A 21,991-nucleotide genomic window follows, 5' to 3' on the forward strand; every position below is an offset into this window, starting at 1 on the left:
TTGCGGCCAGGTTTTGGGCACGCTCTCGCCATAACGTAAACTGCATATCGTAATGAAGTTATTTTTAGAATTCTAACACGGCGATTGCATTAAGAACTAGTGTATCTATCATTTCCTATACAACATGTATTTTTTAGTTATGTTTATGAATAGTTATTTGGTCAGAATATGTGTGTCAGACAAAGTGTCAGAAAAATATCCGGACGTTGTGGGAAAAAGATGCTACGTTAGCACAATGTATAACCACTGATTTCAGCTCTAAATATGCACATTTTCGAACAAAACGTAAGTGTATGTATAACCTGATGTTATAGGACTGTCATCTGATGAAGCTTATCAAGGTTAGTCAAAAATTATATATCTTTTGCTGGTTTGTTACGATCGCTAACATTTGCTGCTGGTAAATGGCTTGTGTTTCTGGCTATTGTGGTAAGCTAATATAATGCTATATTGTGTTTTCGCTGTAAAACACTTAAGAAATCGGAAATATTGTCTGGAATCACAAGATGCCTGTCTTTCATTTGCTGTACACCATGTATTTTTCAGAAATGTTTTATGATGAGTATTTAGGTATTTGACGTTGGTGTCTGTAATTACTCTGGCTGCTTCGGTGCCATTTCTGACGGTAGCTGTGATGGTAGCTGCAATGTAAAACTGTAAAACAAATATGCACATTTTTCGAACAAAACATAGATTTATTGAATAACATGTTATAAGACTGTCATCTGATGAAGTTGTTTCTTGGTTAGTTTGGTTGGTTCTTGGTTAGTTAGGTTGGCTTTGTGCATGCTACCTGTGCTGTGAAAAATGTCTGTCCTTTTTTGTATTTGGTGGTGAGCTAACATAAATATACGTGGTGTTTTCGCTGTAAAACATTTTAAAAATCGGACATGTTGGCTGGATTCACAAGATGTTTATCTTTCATATGCTGTATTGGACTTGTTAATGTGTGAAAGTTAAATATTTCAAAAAAAAATATTTTGAATTTCGCGCCCTGCACTTGAAGTGGCTGTTGTCATATCGTGCCCGGCTCCGGGCTTGCAGCCAGAAGAATTAATCACCAAGGAGACCGTAGCACGTGACTGGTACACACAAACACACGCACAAACGCCCATCTCCCAATAAGGATTATAGGAATTCCCATAGCACTTACCTTAACATTTTCTTCATGCAAACTATTATAACATAGTATTATGTTATATTATGTTATCCCTCTAGTGGTGCGGGGGCTGTGCTTTGGCAAAGTGGGTGGGGTTATATCCTTCCTGTTTGGCCCTGTCCGGGGGTATCTTCGGATGGGGCCACAGTGTCTCCTGACCGCTCCTGTTTCAGCCTCCAGTATTTATGCTGCAGTAGTTTATGTGTTGGGGGGCTAGGGTCAGTTGGTTATACCTGGAGTACTTCTCCTGTCTTATCCAGTGTCCTGTGTGAATTTAAGTATGCTCTCTCTAATTCTCTCGTTCTCTCTTTCTTTCTCTCTCTCTGAGAACCTGAGCCCTAGGACCATACGTCAGGACTACCGGGCATGATGACTCCTTGCTGTCCCCAGTCCGCCTGGCCTTGCTGCTATTCCAGTTTCAACTGTTCTGCCTGCGGTTACGGAACCCCTACCTGTCCCAGACCTGCTGTTTTCAACTCTTAATGATCGGCTATGAAAAGCCAACTGAGATTTATTCCTGATTATTATTTGACCATGCTTGTCATTTATGAACATTTTGAAAATCTTGGCTCTCTCTAATTTTCTCCTTCTCTCTTTCTTTCTCTCGGAGGACCTGAGCCCTAGGACCATACGTCGGGACTACCGGGCGTGGTGACTCCTTGCTGTCCCCAGTCCGCCTGGCCTTGCTGCTATTCCAGTTTCAACTGTTCTGCCTGCGGTTATGGAACCGCCACCTGTCCCAGACCTGTTGTTTTTCAACTCTTAATGATCGGCTATGAAAAGCCAACTGAAAATTATTCATGATTATTATTTGACCATGCTTGTCACTTATGAACATTTTTGAACATCTTGGCATAGTTCTGTTATAATCTCCACCCGGCACAGCCAGAAGAGGACTGGCCACCCCTCATAGCCTGGTTCCTCTCTAGGTTTCTTCCTAGGTTTTGGCCTTTCTAGGGAGTTTTTCCTAGCCACCGTGCTTCTACACCTGCATTACTAGCTGTTTGGGGTTTTAGGCTGGGTTTCTGTACAGCACTTCGAGATATTAGCTGATGTACGAAGGGCTATATAAAATAAACTTGATTGATTGATTGATATTATGAGCAGCTACTAGCGGTACTAAACTGCTTCTAACTGAATGAACTAAAGCAAAGAAAACATCAAACTGGGTGCATGCAAACGCCAAATTCTTGATTTACAGTGAATTAAGTTATGAGACTGAGGTGCACAAGTCTATGTGCCCAGGTGTGACCTCTAACACACAGTCATATTGTGTCACCTTAAAAGACTTACTCTCAGGTAATCTATTTACCATTTAACAACAAAAAATTGATTAGTCTCGGATGTGCCTCACTTCAAACGCACCCTTCTGATTCTAAAATCAATTCCCATCCCATCAGAGTGTAATCTATCACTGTACCTGTTGTTGATGTGATCTATCACTGTACCTGTTCCCATAAACAAGATGTTGATTGTGACCCACTAAGGTCAGATGGCAGTTGGTGTGTCACAAGACCAGCTAACAACAGTATGCTAGAGATCACATAATTCTCAATGGCTACGCTCCCATCTCCTATGTCCCATCTCTGGCTGTCCCATCATCCAGAGGATCACTAACGTACATGGATGTCATTCAAGTCACCCATGACATAGCATGCATTGCTGAGCCTTCGGATATCAAGGTGAGAAGACTGCCCTGGAAAAATGTGCAATGTATTTGCAAATGCCACTGTAAAATAGTGGGCAGTGTTTTACATTGAACAATATCTTCAATGTAATCAAACCAGACCCTCTGCCTTCAAGACAGCCCCCCCCCGCCTCCCCGCCCCCCCCCCGAATACCAAACAAAATAATTTAACTGCAATGATCACTAAATTGGGGTCAGAATACCACTATCCACAATATCTCATGTGTGTATTTATCTCAATGTGTTATCTGCCATCAGACACTCTTATCAAAAGTGACTAAGAGGAGCAATTAAGGGTAAGTGCCTTGCTCAAAGACACATTTTTCACCTAAACAGCTCGGGATTCGAATCAGCAACCTTTCAGTTACTGGCCCAACGCTCTTAACCGCTAGGCTACCTGCAACCCATCGGAGACCTCATCTGACTGCCATTGAGTCCGACTGAGTGTGTGGTGGGCACTGTGTTTCTCTTTCCAAAGCAAGGCTGATTACGTGATTATTTTATGTGAAGACATGTGGCTTCAATTTTCACCTTTGAACACAGCAATCCAATTGAATTAGGTGTTTCTTCCTAAAGAGTCATGCCAGACAATGTAGATTCACATGATAGTGTGGTGTAATAGATGTGCTGGTTGTAAGATCCAGCCCCACAGAACACAAGTCTTTCTTTCCCCTTCCGTTTTTGCCTGTTCGTTTTTGTGTGTCCATGTTTGTGTGCGTGCTTGTTTGTTTCGAGATGTGGGTAATGTGAAGCTTCAATTATGCACAGCAGAACAAATCCTCAGCCAATCTGGGAGTCGTTGACATGAAAGCAGCTCATGAAAAACAAGGCCAGCATTCCTTACATTAACCCGACCAGACATGTCACTTAAAAAGCGAGAGGAAAAGAAACATCTAGAACATACTTAGAAGACATTTCATTGGTATCTTCCATGTGAGTTCAGTATTATGCCTTAGGATTTTCCAGTCCTTGTCATATTCACAACATCCAACCTCTTTCTCTCACATGCACTTTCTCTTATACAATCCTATATACAGTATCAAAGGGGAAAAGTAGAGCAGTGAAACAACAAATGGACCATATAATCCTTGTAGGCCAGTAGACCATACAGTGCTTGTTCTGGATTACCTCCAGTGGAAACATAGACTGTCCTCCAGGACACACAGTCGAGTGGACAAAACTCTAAGTCCCACTTGTATCCATTCCAGCCCTACATGGATTCAATATCACTACTCCAGTCTCTGGCATATTACCTATGCCAGATTTACGCTGAGTAGCAATGTTACTGAATTCTCCCTGGTCTGTTGTGCTAGCACACAACACAACCACGCACAATGGCACATGCATTTTTCAGATAAGAGCAAGGAAGCTGACTGTCCATGACATGAACTGAACAGGCAGGCACATCATGTTTAAGTTGAAAGGTTAAGTGTAAAGTGAACCCTCCATTCTGTCCTCACCCGGCTGCCTGTTAGGCTTGGGAGATATTGATTTTCATTACTGGTTAAAACAAATATATAAATACTGTATATCCGCATTGCGGGGGCTGCATGCTATCACTTAAGTAGAAATCTAAGATGTATCAAATACATTATATTCAGCTCAGGGCTCCAGCAATGCATTTGGTTTGCTAACTTGCTAGCTAAGTGGCTTGATGTCAAGCCACTTGGTTACACCAGAGACATTCAATCCCCTTCTGGATCATAGATCCCTATTGCTTAAATTGTTTTGTGTGTCAGTAAAACAACAATGTTTTTTTAAATAGCACCCCTTGTTTGCACTTTCGTTAATACCGTATACGCCCGGTATGGTACGGAAACAGAATGTCGGTATGAAAATCTGGATAACGCCCAACCCTACTGGCTGTAAAGTTGACGATCACAAATGGTGATGCATTTCATATCCTCTGTTAAAACATACTCACTTATGCTCCCAGTGACCAACTATGACCTAACACAGACGTAATGCGACGTCTGGCCAGCCCAGCTTGCATCTCCTGATGTGTTAGTGGACCATCATTAGACACTAGATGGAACCGCATGAGTGTATCAGACGCTGACTTCTCTGCTCTTAATGAGAGGATTACACATGATTGTCCTGCACACAGCTCTGGTACCAAACATCCTGGGCCTGTGTAATGCATTGCTGGACTGCAGCCTGCCAAGAAACACATGAATAATGAGCACTGTTGACAGGGAAAGGCCATTTGTTACATCCAAAACAGGATTGTGCTTTCCAACAAAAACATTTGATTATTGTTTGCAGAGAGTCCCCCAGTCCCCAGACCTGAGTCTTGTATAAACAATCTGCCTTGAGTCGACTGGCTGGGGCTGACGCTAATGGTCCTGGTGGAGAGGGGGTGAGAGGGGAAGACAGATGGAGAGAGATGGAGGAGAAGGGAAAGCGAGAGGCAGGGGACGAGTAAAGAGATTTAACCCCTGACTGACAAAGAGATATAACCCCTCCACCAACATGGAGGACACCAGGAAGTGTGTCAAGGCGGGTTAATTCACTCAGGGAACCAATACGTTCACCAGCTCCGTCACCCACACAAAAGCCTATGTGCTGACATGAGCAGAGAGCCTCCCTGTACAGATGGCCTTCCTTGGAAATCACGTTAAGACTCCTACTCAACCGTGTAAACTGCTGTTGGCAGTGGCTGCAGGGCCGCCAAGCCACCCACGTTTACAAACATAAATGAGCAACGGCATCTCTCTTATCAACTTTGATTGGATTACAATTCTAAAAAAGGGTGGGTGTGGTTAGGGGATAAGGATGTGGAGGAAGAGGAGGAAAGGGAGGAAGAGTTGGAGGACGGGGAGGAGAGGGAGGAGGAGGTATCTGTCTGAGCATCACGACAGGAGGTCCCGCTACGTTACACTCTGCATCATGAAGCAGGCCTGCTCTCTTTCTACTGCTTCTCCCCCTGACTGTCACCAAGAGTGATGGTTAAAAAATGAAACATCTCATTCCAACACACGAATGCTCAAAACTATCAGGCTTCTGAAATGTAAAAACAAGATATTATGCATTGTAAAATAGTGCCCACAATTTTAATTGCACAAGTAATAAACTCAGCAAAAAAAGAAACGTCCCTTTTTCAGGACCCTGTCTTTCAAAGATAATTTGTAAAAATCCAAATAACTTCACAGATCTTCATTGGAAAGGGTTTAAACAATGTTTCCCATGCTTGTTCAATGAACCATAAACAATTAATGAACATGCACCTGTGGAACGGTCATTAAGACACTAACAGCTTACAGACGGTAGGCAATTAAGGTCACAGTTATGAAAACTTAGGACACTAAAGAGGCCTTTCTACTGACTCTGAAAAACACCAACAACAAAAAAATGCACAGGGTCCCTGCTCATCTGAGTGAACGTGCCTTAGGCATGCTGCAAGGAGGCATGAGGACTGCAGATGTGGCCAGGGCAATAAATTGCAATGTCTGTACTGTGAGACGCCTAAGACAGCGCTACAGGGAGACAGGACTGACAGCTGATCATCCTAGCACGTGTAACAACACCTGCACAGGATCGGTACACCCGAACATCACACCTGCAGGACAGGTACAGGATGGCAACAACAACTGCCCAACAACTGCCCAGGAACGCACAATCCCTCCATCAGTGCTCAGACTGTCCGCAATAGGCTGAGAGAGGCTGGACTGAGGGCTTGTAGGCCTGTTGTAAGGCAGGTCCTCACCAGACATCACCGGCAACAATGTCGTCTATGGGCACAAACCCATCGCCGCTGGACCAGACAGGACTGGCAAAAAGTGCTCTTCACTGACAAGTCAGGTTTTGTCTCACCAGGGGTGATGGTCGGATTCGTGTTTATCGTCGAAGGAATAAGCGTTACACCAAGGCCTGTACTCTGGAGCGGGATCGATTTGGAGGTGGAGGGTCCGTCATGGTCTAGGGCGGTGTGTCACAGCATCATCGGACTGAGCTTGTTGTCATTGCAGGCAATCTCAACGCTGTGCGTTACAGGGAAGACATCCTCCTCCCTCATGTGGTACCCTTCCTGCAGGCTCATCCTGACATGACCCTCCAGCATGACAATGACACCAGCCATACTGTTCGTTCTGTGTGTGATTTCTTGCAAGACAGGAATGTCAGTGTTCTGCCATGGCCAGCGAAGAGCCCGGATCTCAATCCCATTGAGCACGTCTGGGACCTGTTGGATCGAAAAGTGAGGGCTAGGGCCATTCCCCCCAGAAATGTCCGGGAACTTGCAGGTGCCTTGGTGGAAGAGTGGGGCAACATCTCACAGCAAGAACTGGCAAATCTGGTGCAGTCCATGAGGAGGAGATGCACTGCAGTACTTAATGCAGCTGGTGGCCACACCAGATACTGACTGTTAATTTTGATTTTGACCCCCCCCCCCCCTTTGTTCAGGGACACATTATTCCATTGCTGTTAGTCACATGTCTGTGGAACTTGTTCAGTTTATGTCTCAGTTGTTGAATCTTGTTATGTTCATACAAATATTTACACATGTTAAGTTTGCTGAAAATAAACGCAGGTGACAGTGAGAGGACGTTTCTTTTTTTGCTGAGTTTATATCCTTCGCACTCTGGGCTAATTGGAATATGCAAAAAAAAACAACACCCAAACGAATGCAAATAAACAAAATAGAGATTCCCTAATATAGTCCTTTCTCTTGAAATTCTATGAATGAGCTGGGAACACTCATGCACTATTAATTCACTCTACAAGTGGCTTCTTGGCAAATCAAACCTGGTGCCATCAGAGAAAGGACTGGCTCTTGTTTAAAACTGATTACAGAGCACAAAAAGAAGAAGAGGAAGAACCTGTTGAATCAGGTTTTAACTGGGCACGAGCAGTAGTTTATATCTGGTAGAGCTCCCAGACAACACTATCATTAAAGAACTATCACTAAGAGAGACAATCAACTCTGCACCAACCAGCTCCGTAACATGTAGCCTTAAAATAAAACGAAACGTCATTCTAGTTCTGGCTCTGAAAAGGGGCGGTGAGGTTAATGTCTACAGCCCTAAGGGTTCAAATATAGCTCAGTGATTATATTCTGCAATGTATTATTAATGTTAAATCGTATGTTCTTTTTGGTTTGATTTCTCTACCGACAGTGCACATTGTCTGTAAACAAAATACATGTCGACAGACCAATGCCAAAGGATTAAAACCATTCATTAACACAACCTGATCACTGTAATGCAACAGGCAATCTGAAAATCCAGATTCCTCAATAAGGATTTACACTGCCTCTGTATGCTCCAGCAGTATGAGACATTCTTTGTTACCCTGGAGGAGCCAAGAAAAACTATTATAGCATAGTATGTTGAATAATACATGCTGAGTTAATCAAATCACAGCGTGCTTTTGAATGAACATTGCAACCACCCTCTCAGAGTAAAACCCAGAGGAAAGCTTCCCCGTTCTGGTCTTAAACTCTCTGGCAGGGAGGTCGGATGCTCCGCCCTTTCACCACCCTCCCTCCTCTGCGTCCCTCCATCACACACACAGAGGAGGGACTGAGGTTAGAGATGGAGTTGGATCTGGGGTTGGAGCTAGAGCTTGGGCTATAGCTGGGGAGACAGAGACGGACTGTCATCTTTCTCCTGGAAGCCCCACTGCATGCAGAGCTTCCTGCACTAAATTACAGCCAATGCACAATAGTAGCTGAATACACTAATAAGCAATGATTTCCTTTACAGAACCTCCATATTTTCTGTAGTTTTGGACTGCTCTCACTATTAACCTAACACTAATAGGATACATAAGAGCTTTTCTTTATCACTGGTAGGGATTAGGGATGTACAATATATCGGTGAACATATCAGAATCGGCCCAATGTCTAGTTTAACGCCGATGTGCAAAACCGATGTCAAAGCTGACATGCATAACTATATAACACAGATAGATGAGAACATCTTTGTATATAACATAGGTACATGACATAATGAGGCTGTGTAAAATTTTGCACTGCACGTGCAACACAGCATTCCTGACCTAGCCCACAATGTCTGCTGTGTGGATCGAGCAGTCAACAAGTCGAGCAGTCATTTGAAAGAGTAAGAAATGTTCAGCGAGACAACTCAAAGGCGAAATCCATTAACGCCAAGATAATGGAATTCATTGCCTTTGACAATCAACCGTTCTCTGTCGTGGGTGATGTTGGCTTTCGCCGACTGGTAGAGCACCGGTACACTTTCTTTAAAAAATGTTGGTACTATTTTTCAGATGTTGCCCTACCGGAGTTACACAGTAATACACTGCTATTAGCGTCACGACTGACATTTGGACCAGCGATATAAGCCCCATGAGCATGCTTAGTCTGACAGGACAGTGGGTCGGCGAGGATTTCGTACTGAGGAAAGTCGTATTGCATGCTCTTGAATATGCTGGTTGTCATACTGCTGCTGCCATTTCAATGGCATTTGAGAACATGTTTGAAACTTGGAAACTTGAACACCATTCGAACAACTGACTCGAGAAATAATCTCATCAACTGCGCCTGCAGCAGACGTGCTATCCTCTGTTATGGCATTGAAACGCCTGCTCAACAAAACTGACAGGGATGTAAACAAATGTGCACAAAATTTGAGATAAGCTTCATGCGCGTATGGAACATTTCTGGGATCGTTTTTTTTCAGTTCATGAAACTTAGGACAAACACTTTACATGTTGCGTTTATATTTTTGTTCAGTGTAGTATGCGTATTCTAATTCCTAATTCTAATGCCACCGATTCTGTCACATAACAGTGGAGTGTGCATGCCCATTCTGACTTCTCTAATGCTAAGCTAACCAGTTAGCTAGCAGCTAGTGTGCGACGTTAGTGCTGACTAGTTTCTATGGAGTGAAGCTGGCCCCTTTTCCCGACGAGGTGGATGTTCTTACTGACCCACATTGGAGAATGAAACAGTTGCCCTTGAGAACAGTTTCTCCCGGCAACAAAACTGCCCACACAGGCTGTGAACAAGCGATTCGGTGGCATTCCCTCTTTACTGTGTCGCCACCATGCTCGATGCTATGTGCTATGGGTTGGCGCCCCGCCTTGGCTTGTGCCGTGGCGGAGATCTTTGTGGGCTAAACTCGGCCTTGTCTCAGGATGGTAAGTTGGTGGTTGAAGATATCCCTCTAGTGGTGTGGGGTGTGCTTTGGCAAAGTGGGTGGGGTTATATCCTGCTTGTTTGGCCCTGTCCGGGGGTATCGTTGGATGGCGCCACAGTGTCTCCTGACCCCTCCTGTCTCAGCCTCCAGTATTTATGCTGCAGTAGTTTATGTGTCGGGGGGCTAGGGTCAGTCTGTTATATCTTGAGTATTTCTCCTGTCTTATTCGGTGTCCTGTGTGAATATAAGTATGCTCTCTCTAATTCTCTCTTTCTTTCTTTCTCTCTCTCGGAGGACCTGAGCCCTAGGACCATGCCTCAGGACTACCTGGCCTGTTGACTCCTTACTGTCCCCAGTCTACCTGGCCGTGCTGCTGCTCCAGTTTCAACTGTTCTGCCTGCAGCTATGGAACCCTGACCTGTTCACCGGACGTGCTACCTGTCCCAGACCTGCTGTTTTCAACTCTCTAGAGACAGCAGGAGCGGTAGAGATACTCTGAATGATCGGCTATGAAAAGCCAACTGACATTTAATCCTGAGGTGCTGACCTGTTGCACCCTCGACAACCACTGTGATTATTATTATTTGACCCTGCTGGTCATCTATGAACATTTGAACATCTTGGCCATGTTCTATTATAATCTCCACCCGGCACAGCCAGAAGAGGACAGGCCTCCTCTCATAGCCTGGTTCCTCTCTAGGTTTCTTCCTAAGTTCTGGCCTTTCTAGGGAGTTTTTCCTAGCCACCGTGCTTCTACACCTGCATTGCTTGCTGTTTGGGGTTTTAGGCTGGGTTTCTGTACAGCACTTTGATATATGAGCTGATGTAAGATGGGCTTTATAAATACATTTGATTTGATTTGATACAAGGACCATTACTTCGATGCAGACAATAAATGTTACATACACAGCTGGACAAGATGGAAACGGACACAGTGACAGTGTGCACCGAGAAAGAGAGGCCACGGACAGACAGAGCTGAAACTTCACTGCTTGACATGTATGATGAAATCCTGGTTGAGAATGAAACGACTGAACAAATGAACAACGAAACAGCACAGCAAGTAAGTGAAAGAAATAGGTTTTGATTATGTTTTACTGGTAATGGGGACATACGTAAATGGCAACAAAATAACTTTTTGGTCAGTGTGTGTGTGTGAATGTGTGTGTGTGTGTAACCTTTATTTAACTAGGCAAGTCAGTTAAGAACAAATTCTTATTTACAATGACGGCCTAGCCCGGCCAAACCCGGACGAAGCTGGGCCAATTGTGCGCCTCCCTATGGGTCTCCCAATCACGGCCAGATGTGATACAGCCTGCATTCGAACCAGGCACTGTCGTGACTTCTCTTGCACTGAGATGCAGTGCCTTAGACCGCTGTGCCCATATGTGTGTGTTAACTATTTAACCTGTTTGGGCTCAAGGGGCAGTATTGAGTAGCCAGATAAAAGGTGCCCATTTCAAAAAGGCCTCGTACTCAATTCTTGCTCGTACAATATGCATATTATTATTACTATTGGATAGAAAACACTCTCTAGTTTCTAAAACCGTTTGAATTATGTCTGTGGGTGAAACAGAACTGGACTTAGAGCAATTTTCCTATGTGTATGTCAGAATGCAGAATTTTGCTGGCTGTTCTGAGACCTGTGTATTAATTTGCCTGTCCTCTATTGGTTGAGATGCACTGCATACGCCTTCCCCTGGGTGTCAGCGAATAGGGAGACTTGAAATGGAGTTTCTACGTAGGTCCCAAAGGTTATAAATTGCTTGGAATCGAAGTGTCCCATCTTTCCACTCTTCGCTCTGACGCAGGGAGGGTCTTGGCATGTCATGTTAGAAGCTCCTGTTTTAGCTCCTAGATATATCCGGCTCTGTTTTTATTCGATATAGGTGTTAAAGACATCGTAATATTGTTATTTTAAACCGAATTATATCAGTTTATGTCAGTATATTGCGATTTTCGGGTATTTATTTTCGTGACGTTGTAGGAAGTTGGGTATCTCTGGCCCACATGGCTATTGTTTACTGCTAATTGCAACGTTGAAGACGACGTTCTCCAACCTAGCAACGATTCTTTTGGACAAAGGACACCTTTCCCAAGATTCTGATGGGAGTTCATCAAAATGTAAGAACTATTTATGCTGATAATTCATTGTTCTGTTGGAAAAAGTAAAATGCATAAGACGCCATTACTTGCAGTGTAGCCTTGCTTTATCGCACCCTGTATTGCGCAGTAACGTTAATTTTAAAAATGTAATTCAGCGATTGCATTAAGAACTAATTTGTCTTTCAATTGCTGTCCAACCTGTATTTTTTTAGTCAAGTTTATGAATAGTTTTCGATAAGAATAGGGGCCTTTCCAAGATGGCGCCGGACAGATTGCTTGAGTATTTGGACACTATTTTCATTGTATAAGCACGATTTGTGCCGCTAAATATGCACATTTTCGAACAAACTCTATATGCATTGTGTAATATGATGTTACAGGACTGTCATCTGAAGAATTCTGAGAAGGTTAGTGAAAAAATTTATATATTTTGGTGGTTTCTACGTTATCGCTATTTTTGCCTTGAATCAATGCTGTTGTTATGTTTGCTATTGTGCTAAGCTAATATAACGCTATATTGTGTTTTCGCTGTAAAACACTTGATAAATCGGAAATATTGTCTGGAATCACAAGATGCCTGTCTTTCAATTGCTGTACACTATGTATTTTTCAGAAATGTTTTATGATGAGTATTTAGTTATTTGGCGTTGGTGTCTGTAATTTTTCTGTCTGCTTTCGGTGCAATTTCTGACTGTAGCTGCAATGTAAACTATGATTTATACCTGAAATATGCACATTTTTCTAACAAAACATATGCTATACAATAAATATGTTATCAGACTGTCATCTGATGAAGTTGTTTCTTGGTTAGTGGCTATTTATATCTTTATTTGGTCGAATTTGTGATAGCTACTGATGGAGTAAAAAACTGATGGAGTAAAAAAAGTGGTGTCTTTTGCTAACGTGGTTAGCTAATAGATTTACATATTGTGTCTTCCCTGTAAAACATTTTAAAAATCGGACATGTTGGCTTGATTCACAAGATGTGTACCTTTCATATGCTGTATTGGACTTGTTAATGTGTGAAAGTTAAATATTTTAAAAATATATATATTTTGAATTTCGCGCCCTGCACTTGAGCTGGCTGTTGTCATAAGTGTACCGACGTCGGGCTTGCAGCCTGAAGAAGTTAACTGTACTAGAAGGCTTAAAAGGCAGCAAACATGTTAAATATCAGTTATCGGTATCGTTTTCTTTTGTCAAGGAAAATATTGGATATCGGTATTGGCCAAAAATGTCATATCAGTGCATCACTAGTAGGAATGCTTGCTGACAGCACATTAACCTGTTCAATTAGACCTGCTGTTTCTACCCTCCTTCCTCCTCACTCTATGAGATAGCACAATCGTGTCTGCCTGACAACCGAGCAAAAGCCCTTAACCGTTTGGCACTGATGAAATCCTAATACAAAACAGAGTGACAGGTAATGCCTTTCTCAGGGGTGAGATTTCCACCCCACTTTTTAAGTTGTGAATATTTCACATTTGCATGAGGAAGACAGGTGGAGGAAGAAAGGGATAAGGGCTGTTTGAAGGAGAGTGGAACTGCTGTTTTCACTGAACAGACTTGTGACAGAAGCAGAGAAAGATGGCAGCCAACGTGCTGTTTTAAAGTGCAGATCCTTCTGTTCTGAGATTGAGCCATTGAGAGGTGCCCTCCAGCAAGACAACATGAGTGGGACACCAGAAGAGTTGTATACCCTCCTTTTGTCGGTTGAAGGATTAGATGTTGTGATTCTCTAGAACTAACCACAATTGGGCACTGAAAACCTCCAAACCTCTATCTTCCTTTTTTCTATTTACCTTGCGTGTCATTCACTTTCTGAAGAGGAGCAGATGAGATTAAAATGAGTGCCGGTTACAGAGTACGTCGTACTAGCCTGGCTGACGCGACTCCCGTGACTCACAGCGCAAGGAGAGCTGTGACACACTGGTCTGGACAGGAGGCCATTGTAAATGCAGTATTCACTCAGATATTTAGGCATTGACTGGTTCTCTATAATTTTGACTATGCGTCTGGGTGTTTGAGTGAGAAAGACACAGAAGAGAACCAACCAGTAAAAGCACAGCCTCCTTCAATATCGACGCATCGTGCCGACAACATCAAAACAGCCTTTCCAGACTCTGAAGTCAGGAGGACTTCAAGTTAGGTGTTAGCCAGACTAACGTAGTACTTTCCCAACTAACAATTATTCCAACTAAGTTCCAACCTAGATTTATCCTGTTTTCTGAGAACGTTCCTTGTGAAAACATTCCAAGATTTCCAGTGGGACGTTCCATGAAAATGTAATTAATGGTAAGAAATGAACACAATGCATTCCTTTGTCATTGTCAGAACATCCTTGGTTGACTAAAAGAGTTCAATGATGTTATCATCCAGCCAAAAGACAACCTGATCAAAAGCACCCTTATGTTCAGGAAATGTTTTCAACTGGGTTACTGACTATTTTAAACTTGCAAGACTAGACTTTTTGACAGTCTTGTAATCATGACTGGTCTTACAAACCTCATAATGATTTCATGTCTGAAAGTGTCACATGTTGCTTAATAAATCAGGCCTAGTCTCATTTAACCATGGATGCTGATGAAGATTCTAGGTTGTACAGCAGCCTAATGCATGCATGAACAACATACACATCACTTCAATAAAATCTGAAGAGTTTTCAGCCAAAATGCTTTGGCATCAATCAAACAATTAGGAACATGATTGATTAACTATGTTGAACGTAGACATATATACCTTGTATTGTGAAAGCTGTAGTCATAGCTGTAGCTGAATAACAGAAACCATGAGACTGCTTCATACCAGGCACATTTGTACCTTGACACTGTTGTGTCCATACTGTATGTAGCAAGTTGCTACAATACTGTAGATTGGATGTCAATACAATTCACATAACTGACAAATCTAATCTAAGCCATACGAGGCTGTTTTACTAAATAGGCAATGTGGCATACATTGTAGAGGTCGACCGATTAACTAGGGCCGATTTCAAGTTTTCATAACAATCGGTAATCGGCATTTTTGGACGCTGATAATGGCTGATTACATTGCATTCCATGAGGAAACTGCGTGGCAAGCTGACCACCTGCTACGCGAGTGCAGCAAGGAGCCAAGGTAAGTTGCTAGCTAGCATTAAACTCATCTTATAAAAAACAATCAATCTTCACATAATCACCAGTTAACTACACATGGTTGATGCTATTACTAGATTAACTTCTTATGGGCAGGTGGGACGGTAGCGTCCGGTGACATTGCGAAGTGCGAAATTATAAATATTTAACTTTCATAAAATCAGAAGTGTAATACATCAAAATAAAGCTTAACTTCTTGTTAACTAGCTTGTCCTCTGTTGCATATAATCAATTAAGTGCCTGTTAATTTATCATCGAATCACAGCCTACTTCGCCAAACGGGTGATGATTTAACAAAAGCACAATCGCTGCACGAATGTACCTAACCATAAACATCAATGCCTTTCTTAAAATCAATACACAGAAGTATATATTTTTAAACATGCATATTCAGTTCAAAGAAATTCATGTTAGCAGGCAATACTAACTTGGGAAAATGTGTCACTTCTCTTACGTTCATTGCACGCAGAGTCAGGGTATATGCAACAGTTTGGGCCGCCTGGCACATTGCGAACTAATTTGCCAGAATTTTACATAATTATGACATAACATTGAAGGTTGTGCAATGTAACAGCAATATTTAGACTTAGGATTGCCACCTGTTCGATAAAATACAGAACGGTTCCGTATTTCACTGAAAGAATAAACATTTTGTTTTAGAAATTATAGTTTCCGGATTTGACCATATTAATGACCAAAGCTCGTATTTCTGTGTTTATTATATTATAATTACGTCTATGATTTGATATTTGATAAATCAGTCTGACTGAGCGGTGGTAGGCAGCTGCTCGTAACCATTCATTCAAACTTTACTGCGTTTGCCAGCAGCTCTTAGCCATACCTTTGAAGCACAGCGCTGTTTATGACTTTAAGCCTATCAACTCCTGAGATTAAGCTGGCAATACTAAAGTGCCTATTAGAACATCCAATAGTCAAAGGTATATGAAATACAAATTGTATAGAAATAGTCGACGCGTCATAATTCCTATAATAACTACAACCAAAAACTTCTTAACTGGGAATATTGAAGAACTGGTAATTTTGAACCACCAGCTTTCATATGTTCTGAGCAAGGAACTTAAACGTTAGCTTTTTTACATGGCACATATTGCACTTTTACTTTCTTCTCCAACACTGTGTTTTTGTATTATTTAATCCAAATTGAGCATGTTTCATTACTTATTTTAGACCAAATAGATGTTATTTATGTATTATATTAAGTTAAAATAAAAGTGTTCATTCAGTATTGTTGTAATTGTCATTATTACAAATATATATATAAAAATCGGCAGATTAATCGGTATTGGCTTTTTTTGGTCCTCCAATAATCGGTATCGGTGTTGAAAAATCATAATCGGTCGACCTCTAATACAGTGCATTCGGAAAGTATTCAGACCCCTTCACTTTTCCACATTTTGTTATGTTATAGCCTTATTCTAAAATTGATTAAATTAATATTTTTTTCTCATCAATCTACACACAATACCCCATAATGACAAAACGAAAACAGGTTTTTAGAAATGTTTGCAAATTTATTAAAAATACAAAACAGAAATACCTTATTTACACTTTTTTGCTTACTACATGATTCCATATGTGTAATTTCATAGTTTTGATGTCTTCACTATTATTCTACAATGTAGAATATAGTAAAAATAAAGAAAAACCTTTGAATGAGTAGGTGTTCTAAAACTTTTGACCGGTAGTGTATCCATCAGACTACTCAACAGTCTGTTTGGTAGACTGAGGCAGAAATAATTTGTGGATCTGATATAAGCAAAGCATTATACAACCAAGCATCATTGAAAAGTCTCAAATGATGTAGGTGGTATAGATATTTAGTGAAAAATATTTTGAGTCACTATTCAGTGCGTGGAGTGTGTGGTGACTAACCAACAGGGGTAAAAGTTAGGTGACAAAATATGTGTTCAAAGCGTAGCTTTGCCCCGGCCTTGTGTTCACACCTACTCGTCTAATCCTGCTCCAGGTCTCTTGATTTTCATGCTAATGCCATAATGCCCAAAAAGCCTTGTAGACACAGTATGCAGGTGTTGAGTTAGTAAAAGGAAGAATGTGTGAGATTGTGAGCATACTAATTTGCCAGAATTTTACGTAATTATGACAACATTGAAGGTTGTGCAATGTAACAGGAATATTTAGACTCATGGATGCCACCCGTTAGATAAAATACGGAACGGAATAAATGTTTTGTTTTCGAGGTGGTAGTTTCCGGATTAGTCAAAGGTATATGGTTTAGAGAGAAATAGTCGACGCATTATAATTCCTGTAATAACTTGCGGCTGAACTTGACAGGGGTACCTTCGTTATTTTACCATTCATGTCTTCCATAGAGAATGTCTTGATCTACTTCAAATAAGGTCTGTGTTTCGTGCAGGCTTAAACCGCCTCGACGTTTTGATACCCGTGTAAATCTCACTAGGATAAGGTAACGTTTGTCAACATATTTTCATAAATCCACTCTACAAAAAAATGTATCTTCGCTTATATTTAGCCAATATTGATCAGAGTTACCTTGTCCTATGGATATCTACACAGTTATAAAATTGGCACGGTGATGTAAGCCTACGCAAAACACAGACCTTATTTTAAGTGAATCTAAAAATATCCTATGGAATAAATGAAGGAACCGCTTTTCAGATTTTGCTAGGTGTCATGGGAATTATGACTCGCACTTTGGTTGTCAATTCTTACCATGCCCATTATTAAAATAGGATTTCCTGCATATAGAAATTAAAGTTTTTGTTTTCAACATTCATCACAGGTAACTTAAACATTTTATTCAAACAGTTGAGAGTATTTGTCTCCTAAGCAGACTCTTCAGTATCATTGACACTTCAGAGCTGTGTGTGTATTTATGTATTATATTAAGTTAAAATAAAAGTGTTCATTATTCATTCAGTATTGTTGCAATTGTCATTATTACAAAAATGTGTGTGTATGATATATATATATATATATTTTTAAAAAAAATGTTTTTTTTAAATAAATCGGCCGATTAATCGGTATCGGCTTTTTTTGTCCTCCAATAATCGGTATCGGTATCGGCATTGAAAAATCATAATCGGTCAACCTCTAGTTAATATTGCCTGCTAACATGAATTTCTTTGAACTAAATATGCAGGTTTAAAAAATATACTTCTGTGTATTGATTTTAAGAAAGGCAAAAGATGGTTATGGTTAGGCTTTTTTCGCGAATGTGCCTTTGTTAAATCATCACCCGTTTGGCGAAGTAGGCTGTGATTCGAGGATAAATTAACAGGCACCGCATTGATTATATGCAACGCAGGACAAGCTAGTTAACCTAGTAATAGCATCAACCATGTGTAGTTAACTAGTGATTATGTGAAGATTGTTTTTTAAAGATAAGTTTAATGCTAGCTAGAAACTTACCTTGGCTCCTTGCTGCACTTGCGTAACAGGTGGTCAGCCTGCCACGCAGTTTCCTCGTAGAATGCAATGTAATCAGCCATAATCGGCGTCCAAAAATGGCGATTACCGATTGTTATGAAAACTTGAAATCGGCTCTAATTAATCGGCCATGCCTATTAAACGGTCAACCTCTACAACACACCTCCAGGCTGTGTAAGGGCTATTTGACCAAGAAGGAGAGTGATGGAGTACTGCATCAGATGACCTGGCCTCCACAATCACCCGACCTCACCCAATTGAGATGGTTTGGATGAGATGGAATGCAGAGTTAAGTTAAAGCAGCCACCAAGTAATCAGCATATGTGGGAACTCCTTCAAGACTGTTGGAAAAGCATTCCAGGTGAAGCTGGTTGAGAGAATTTCCAAGAGTGTGCAAAGCTGTCATCAAGGCAAAGGGTGGCTACTTTGAAGAATCAAAAATATATATTGATTTGTTTACCACTTTTTTGTTTACTACATGATTCCATATGTGTTATTTCATGGTTTTGTTGTCTTTACTATCATTTTACAATGTAGAAAATAATAAAAAGAAAGAAAAAACCTTGAATGAGTAGGTGTGTCCAAACTTTTGACTGGTACTGCAGGTTAAATTATTTGAATTCCATTATTATTTTTTTCTTTCTGTGAGCTCAATGTGCACATTGCACAGTTTCTTTTGAGATAAATCAGATCAATCCCAAACTGTGCAGGTTCCAACAGGGCAATATTCTACATAGTTTAGCACACATAACATGGTAATTAACTACAATGACCATAGTCCATTGCGCGCCTACTTGTCCGGTCAGTATGTTTCTTTTATGCCTGCTAAGTTAGGTTAGTGTGGGGCAGACAGGGAGAGAAGAGACAGAAGAATGTGCGATCGAGAGGGATAGAGAGCAATTGCTTCGCAAGGTATCTCTACTTGAAAATACATGATCTATGTGATTGATAGTTGGTATTCAGCAGACATAAACGTATGCCTTAATTACTTTGAAGAACTACTAAAATAGTGATTTTGTCAGACTGCATAGGCAGCAGCTCTATAGAGATGATGACTTGGAATGAAATAATAAAGTCATCAAATAAAGAAAATGTCATATCCACAACAACTGAAATTGTAACGGATCTCCTCTTCGTCTGAGGAGGAGTAGGAAGGATCGGACCAATGTGCAGCGTGGTAAGTGTTCGTCATTTTATTAAAATGCACTGAACACTAAAAATACTAAATAAACAAACAAAGAACAACCGAAACAGTTCCGTCTGGTAACTAATACAAAGACAGAAAACAACTACCCACAAATCATAGTAGGAAAACAGGCTACCTAAGTATGGCTCTCAATCAGAGACAATGATAGACAGCTGCCTCTGATTGGGAACCACACCAGGCCAAACACATAGAAACACAACAACATAGAAAAAGAACATAGACTGCCCACCCCAACTCACGCCCTGACCAAACTAAAATAGAGACATAAAAAAGGAACTAAGGTCAGGACGTGGCAGAAATATTTTATTAAAGTAAAGTAATGTGAATAAATTATGGTTAATAAGTGATAAGCAGTAACAGACAGTCACTACCATCATGGGACTTTTATTAATAATTCAACCCACATAGTGCATTTAATGTTTAAAACAATCATTTTTATAAAATAAAGAAAAGCCCTGGAATGAATGTGTCAACTTTTGACTGGTACTGTATATCTGTAAAGAGATATTAGCTTCATGTGTGTATGCTATTAAATGTATAAATATACTGTATTCCTAAAGGGATACCAAGAGAAAACAGAAGAAACTTTGTCAGTTTGAGTCAAGCCTAGCCTATGCGAGTGCTCTGTAAATAGTACAATGATGTGTCTCTAGGTCCCAGAGTTATGCAATATTTATACAACACTAAAACCAGTTGTTTCCTGTTTGTATGATATACTTTTTTTGTCTCTTTCTTGTCATTGGACCAATAACTCAACACGTAAGGCTATTGTTACTGTATCTCCAAAAGGAATGATGGATTGTGAGTATGACGGGGTACAAACCACAAAGATAACTCACTACTTCCACTGATATACATGTCAGCTCGCGTTATCTGCAGATTAAAAAGTTATTTGGTCCACATGAATAATAACATTCTCCACATTTAACCATATCATATGACTTTTTCATTTCATTTAACGTTCTCGGCTGGATCTCTGCATTGATTTCACAGCCACAGCAGGTCTCCTGAGATTCTCTATGGATTTTCCAGCTGCCCTCGCAAATGGTCCACTGTGATTACTTACTATCTGAAACGTAGAGCCAGAGGAAGGTATGGAAAATAGTCATCACTCCTCAAATCCCTATATTGTGCTCCTGTTTCGGTGAGCTGTGTTACCTCATGGCTACAATGATCGCAGACATGGTTTCATCAAGCCCAGTGGACACATATTGCTCCGTCTTTGGCTTCTCTCAAAACGTGGGCATGAGTTTTAGGGGTAGTGTTTCCTGCTGAAAAATCTTTACAGGGTAGGAATTAGGGTAAAATAACAATGAATGGAGGGTTGGAACAAGTGCAAGACATGAATTTAATGCCTGAGGAGGGAGTTATAGGGAGTTATTACAACTGCACATCTGACAGATCCCGTTGTCTATCGACCCCATGCTGAATCTGCTTACTGAGAGATGATTATGCAAATGAATGTGCTTACTCTGTCGAATAGAATGTTTATCATACGAGTTATTAAAAGGAAAATTGTAATAACCCCTCATTGATGTTCCTCCATATAATGTTGCTAGGGGTTAAATCTTTGCTAAGCTTGTGCTATTGATTAGGGCTCTAAGCAGATTGATGAGGGAGCTCCATATGGGGTTGTCTGGAGAAGTCTGAGAATTCTAAAGAAGATGATTACCTCGGCCTCAACCCACAACAATGACTCCATTTCTGATTGTGTCTGATTATGACAGTTTTCCTACATGGAAGAAAAACTCAAGAGGAAACCTCTCCCAAGCCTTAAACACTTAAAAAGCAAAACTGCCATAAAGTCTATCACCTGCCACCCCTACATAATCTGAAAATCCATGTGTGCTTACCAGGGCCAAGTCTGTGCAGAAAAGTACCCCCTCCGGCCCAGGCAGTCCTGAGTAATTGGACTACAGCCGATTAACTGCAAAGAAGAAGTGCAGTTACCCTTCTGTTGTGATGACCCCTGCCTTTGAGATTTGTTATATATTAACCCTCCATTTTAGCACTTTATTTATATTAGCATTCCAGGTTATCAAAATGGCCCCTACTTCTTTAACCGTTTCCAGCACAACACACCTCTGTGGCCACATCTAACACCGTGTAATTTCAGCCCAGAGCTAGATTTATACCCTTGTTGTTACAGTACATTTCACCAATCTGACT

General features: G+C 41.0%; 1 protein-coding gene across 5 annotated transcripts in view; it reads right to left on the bottom strand.

The window, feature by feature from the left end:
- Nucleotides 1–21,991, bottom strand: part of LOC120059432 (ephrin type-B receptor 2) — a 152,273-nt gene that overhangs the window by 121,705 nt on the left and 8,577 nt on the right. Inside the window, exon 2 of one of the 5 annotated variants that reach the window (XM_039008511.1) lies at nucleotides 21,676–21,749. The exons of the other annotated variants lie outside the window; for them this stretch is intronic. The gene's annotated coding sequence lies outside the window, so the exon portion shown is untranslated. The remainder of the gene's footprint in view (nucleotides 1–21,675; nucleotides 21,750–21,991) is intronic. 5 annotated transcript variants of the gene reach the window in all.

Source organism: Salvelinus namaycush, chromosome 2 (assembly GCF_016432855.1).
Source record: "Salvelinus namaycush isolate Seneca chromosome 2, SaNama_1.0, whole genome shotgun sequence".
In the NCBI taxonomy this organism is placed as follows: domain Eukaryota; kingdom Metazoa; phylum Chordata; class Actinopteri; order Salmoniformes; family Salmonidae; genus Salvelinus; species Salvelinus namaycush.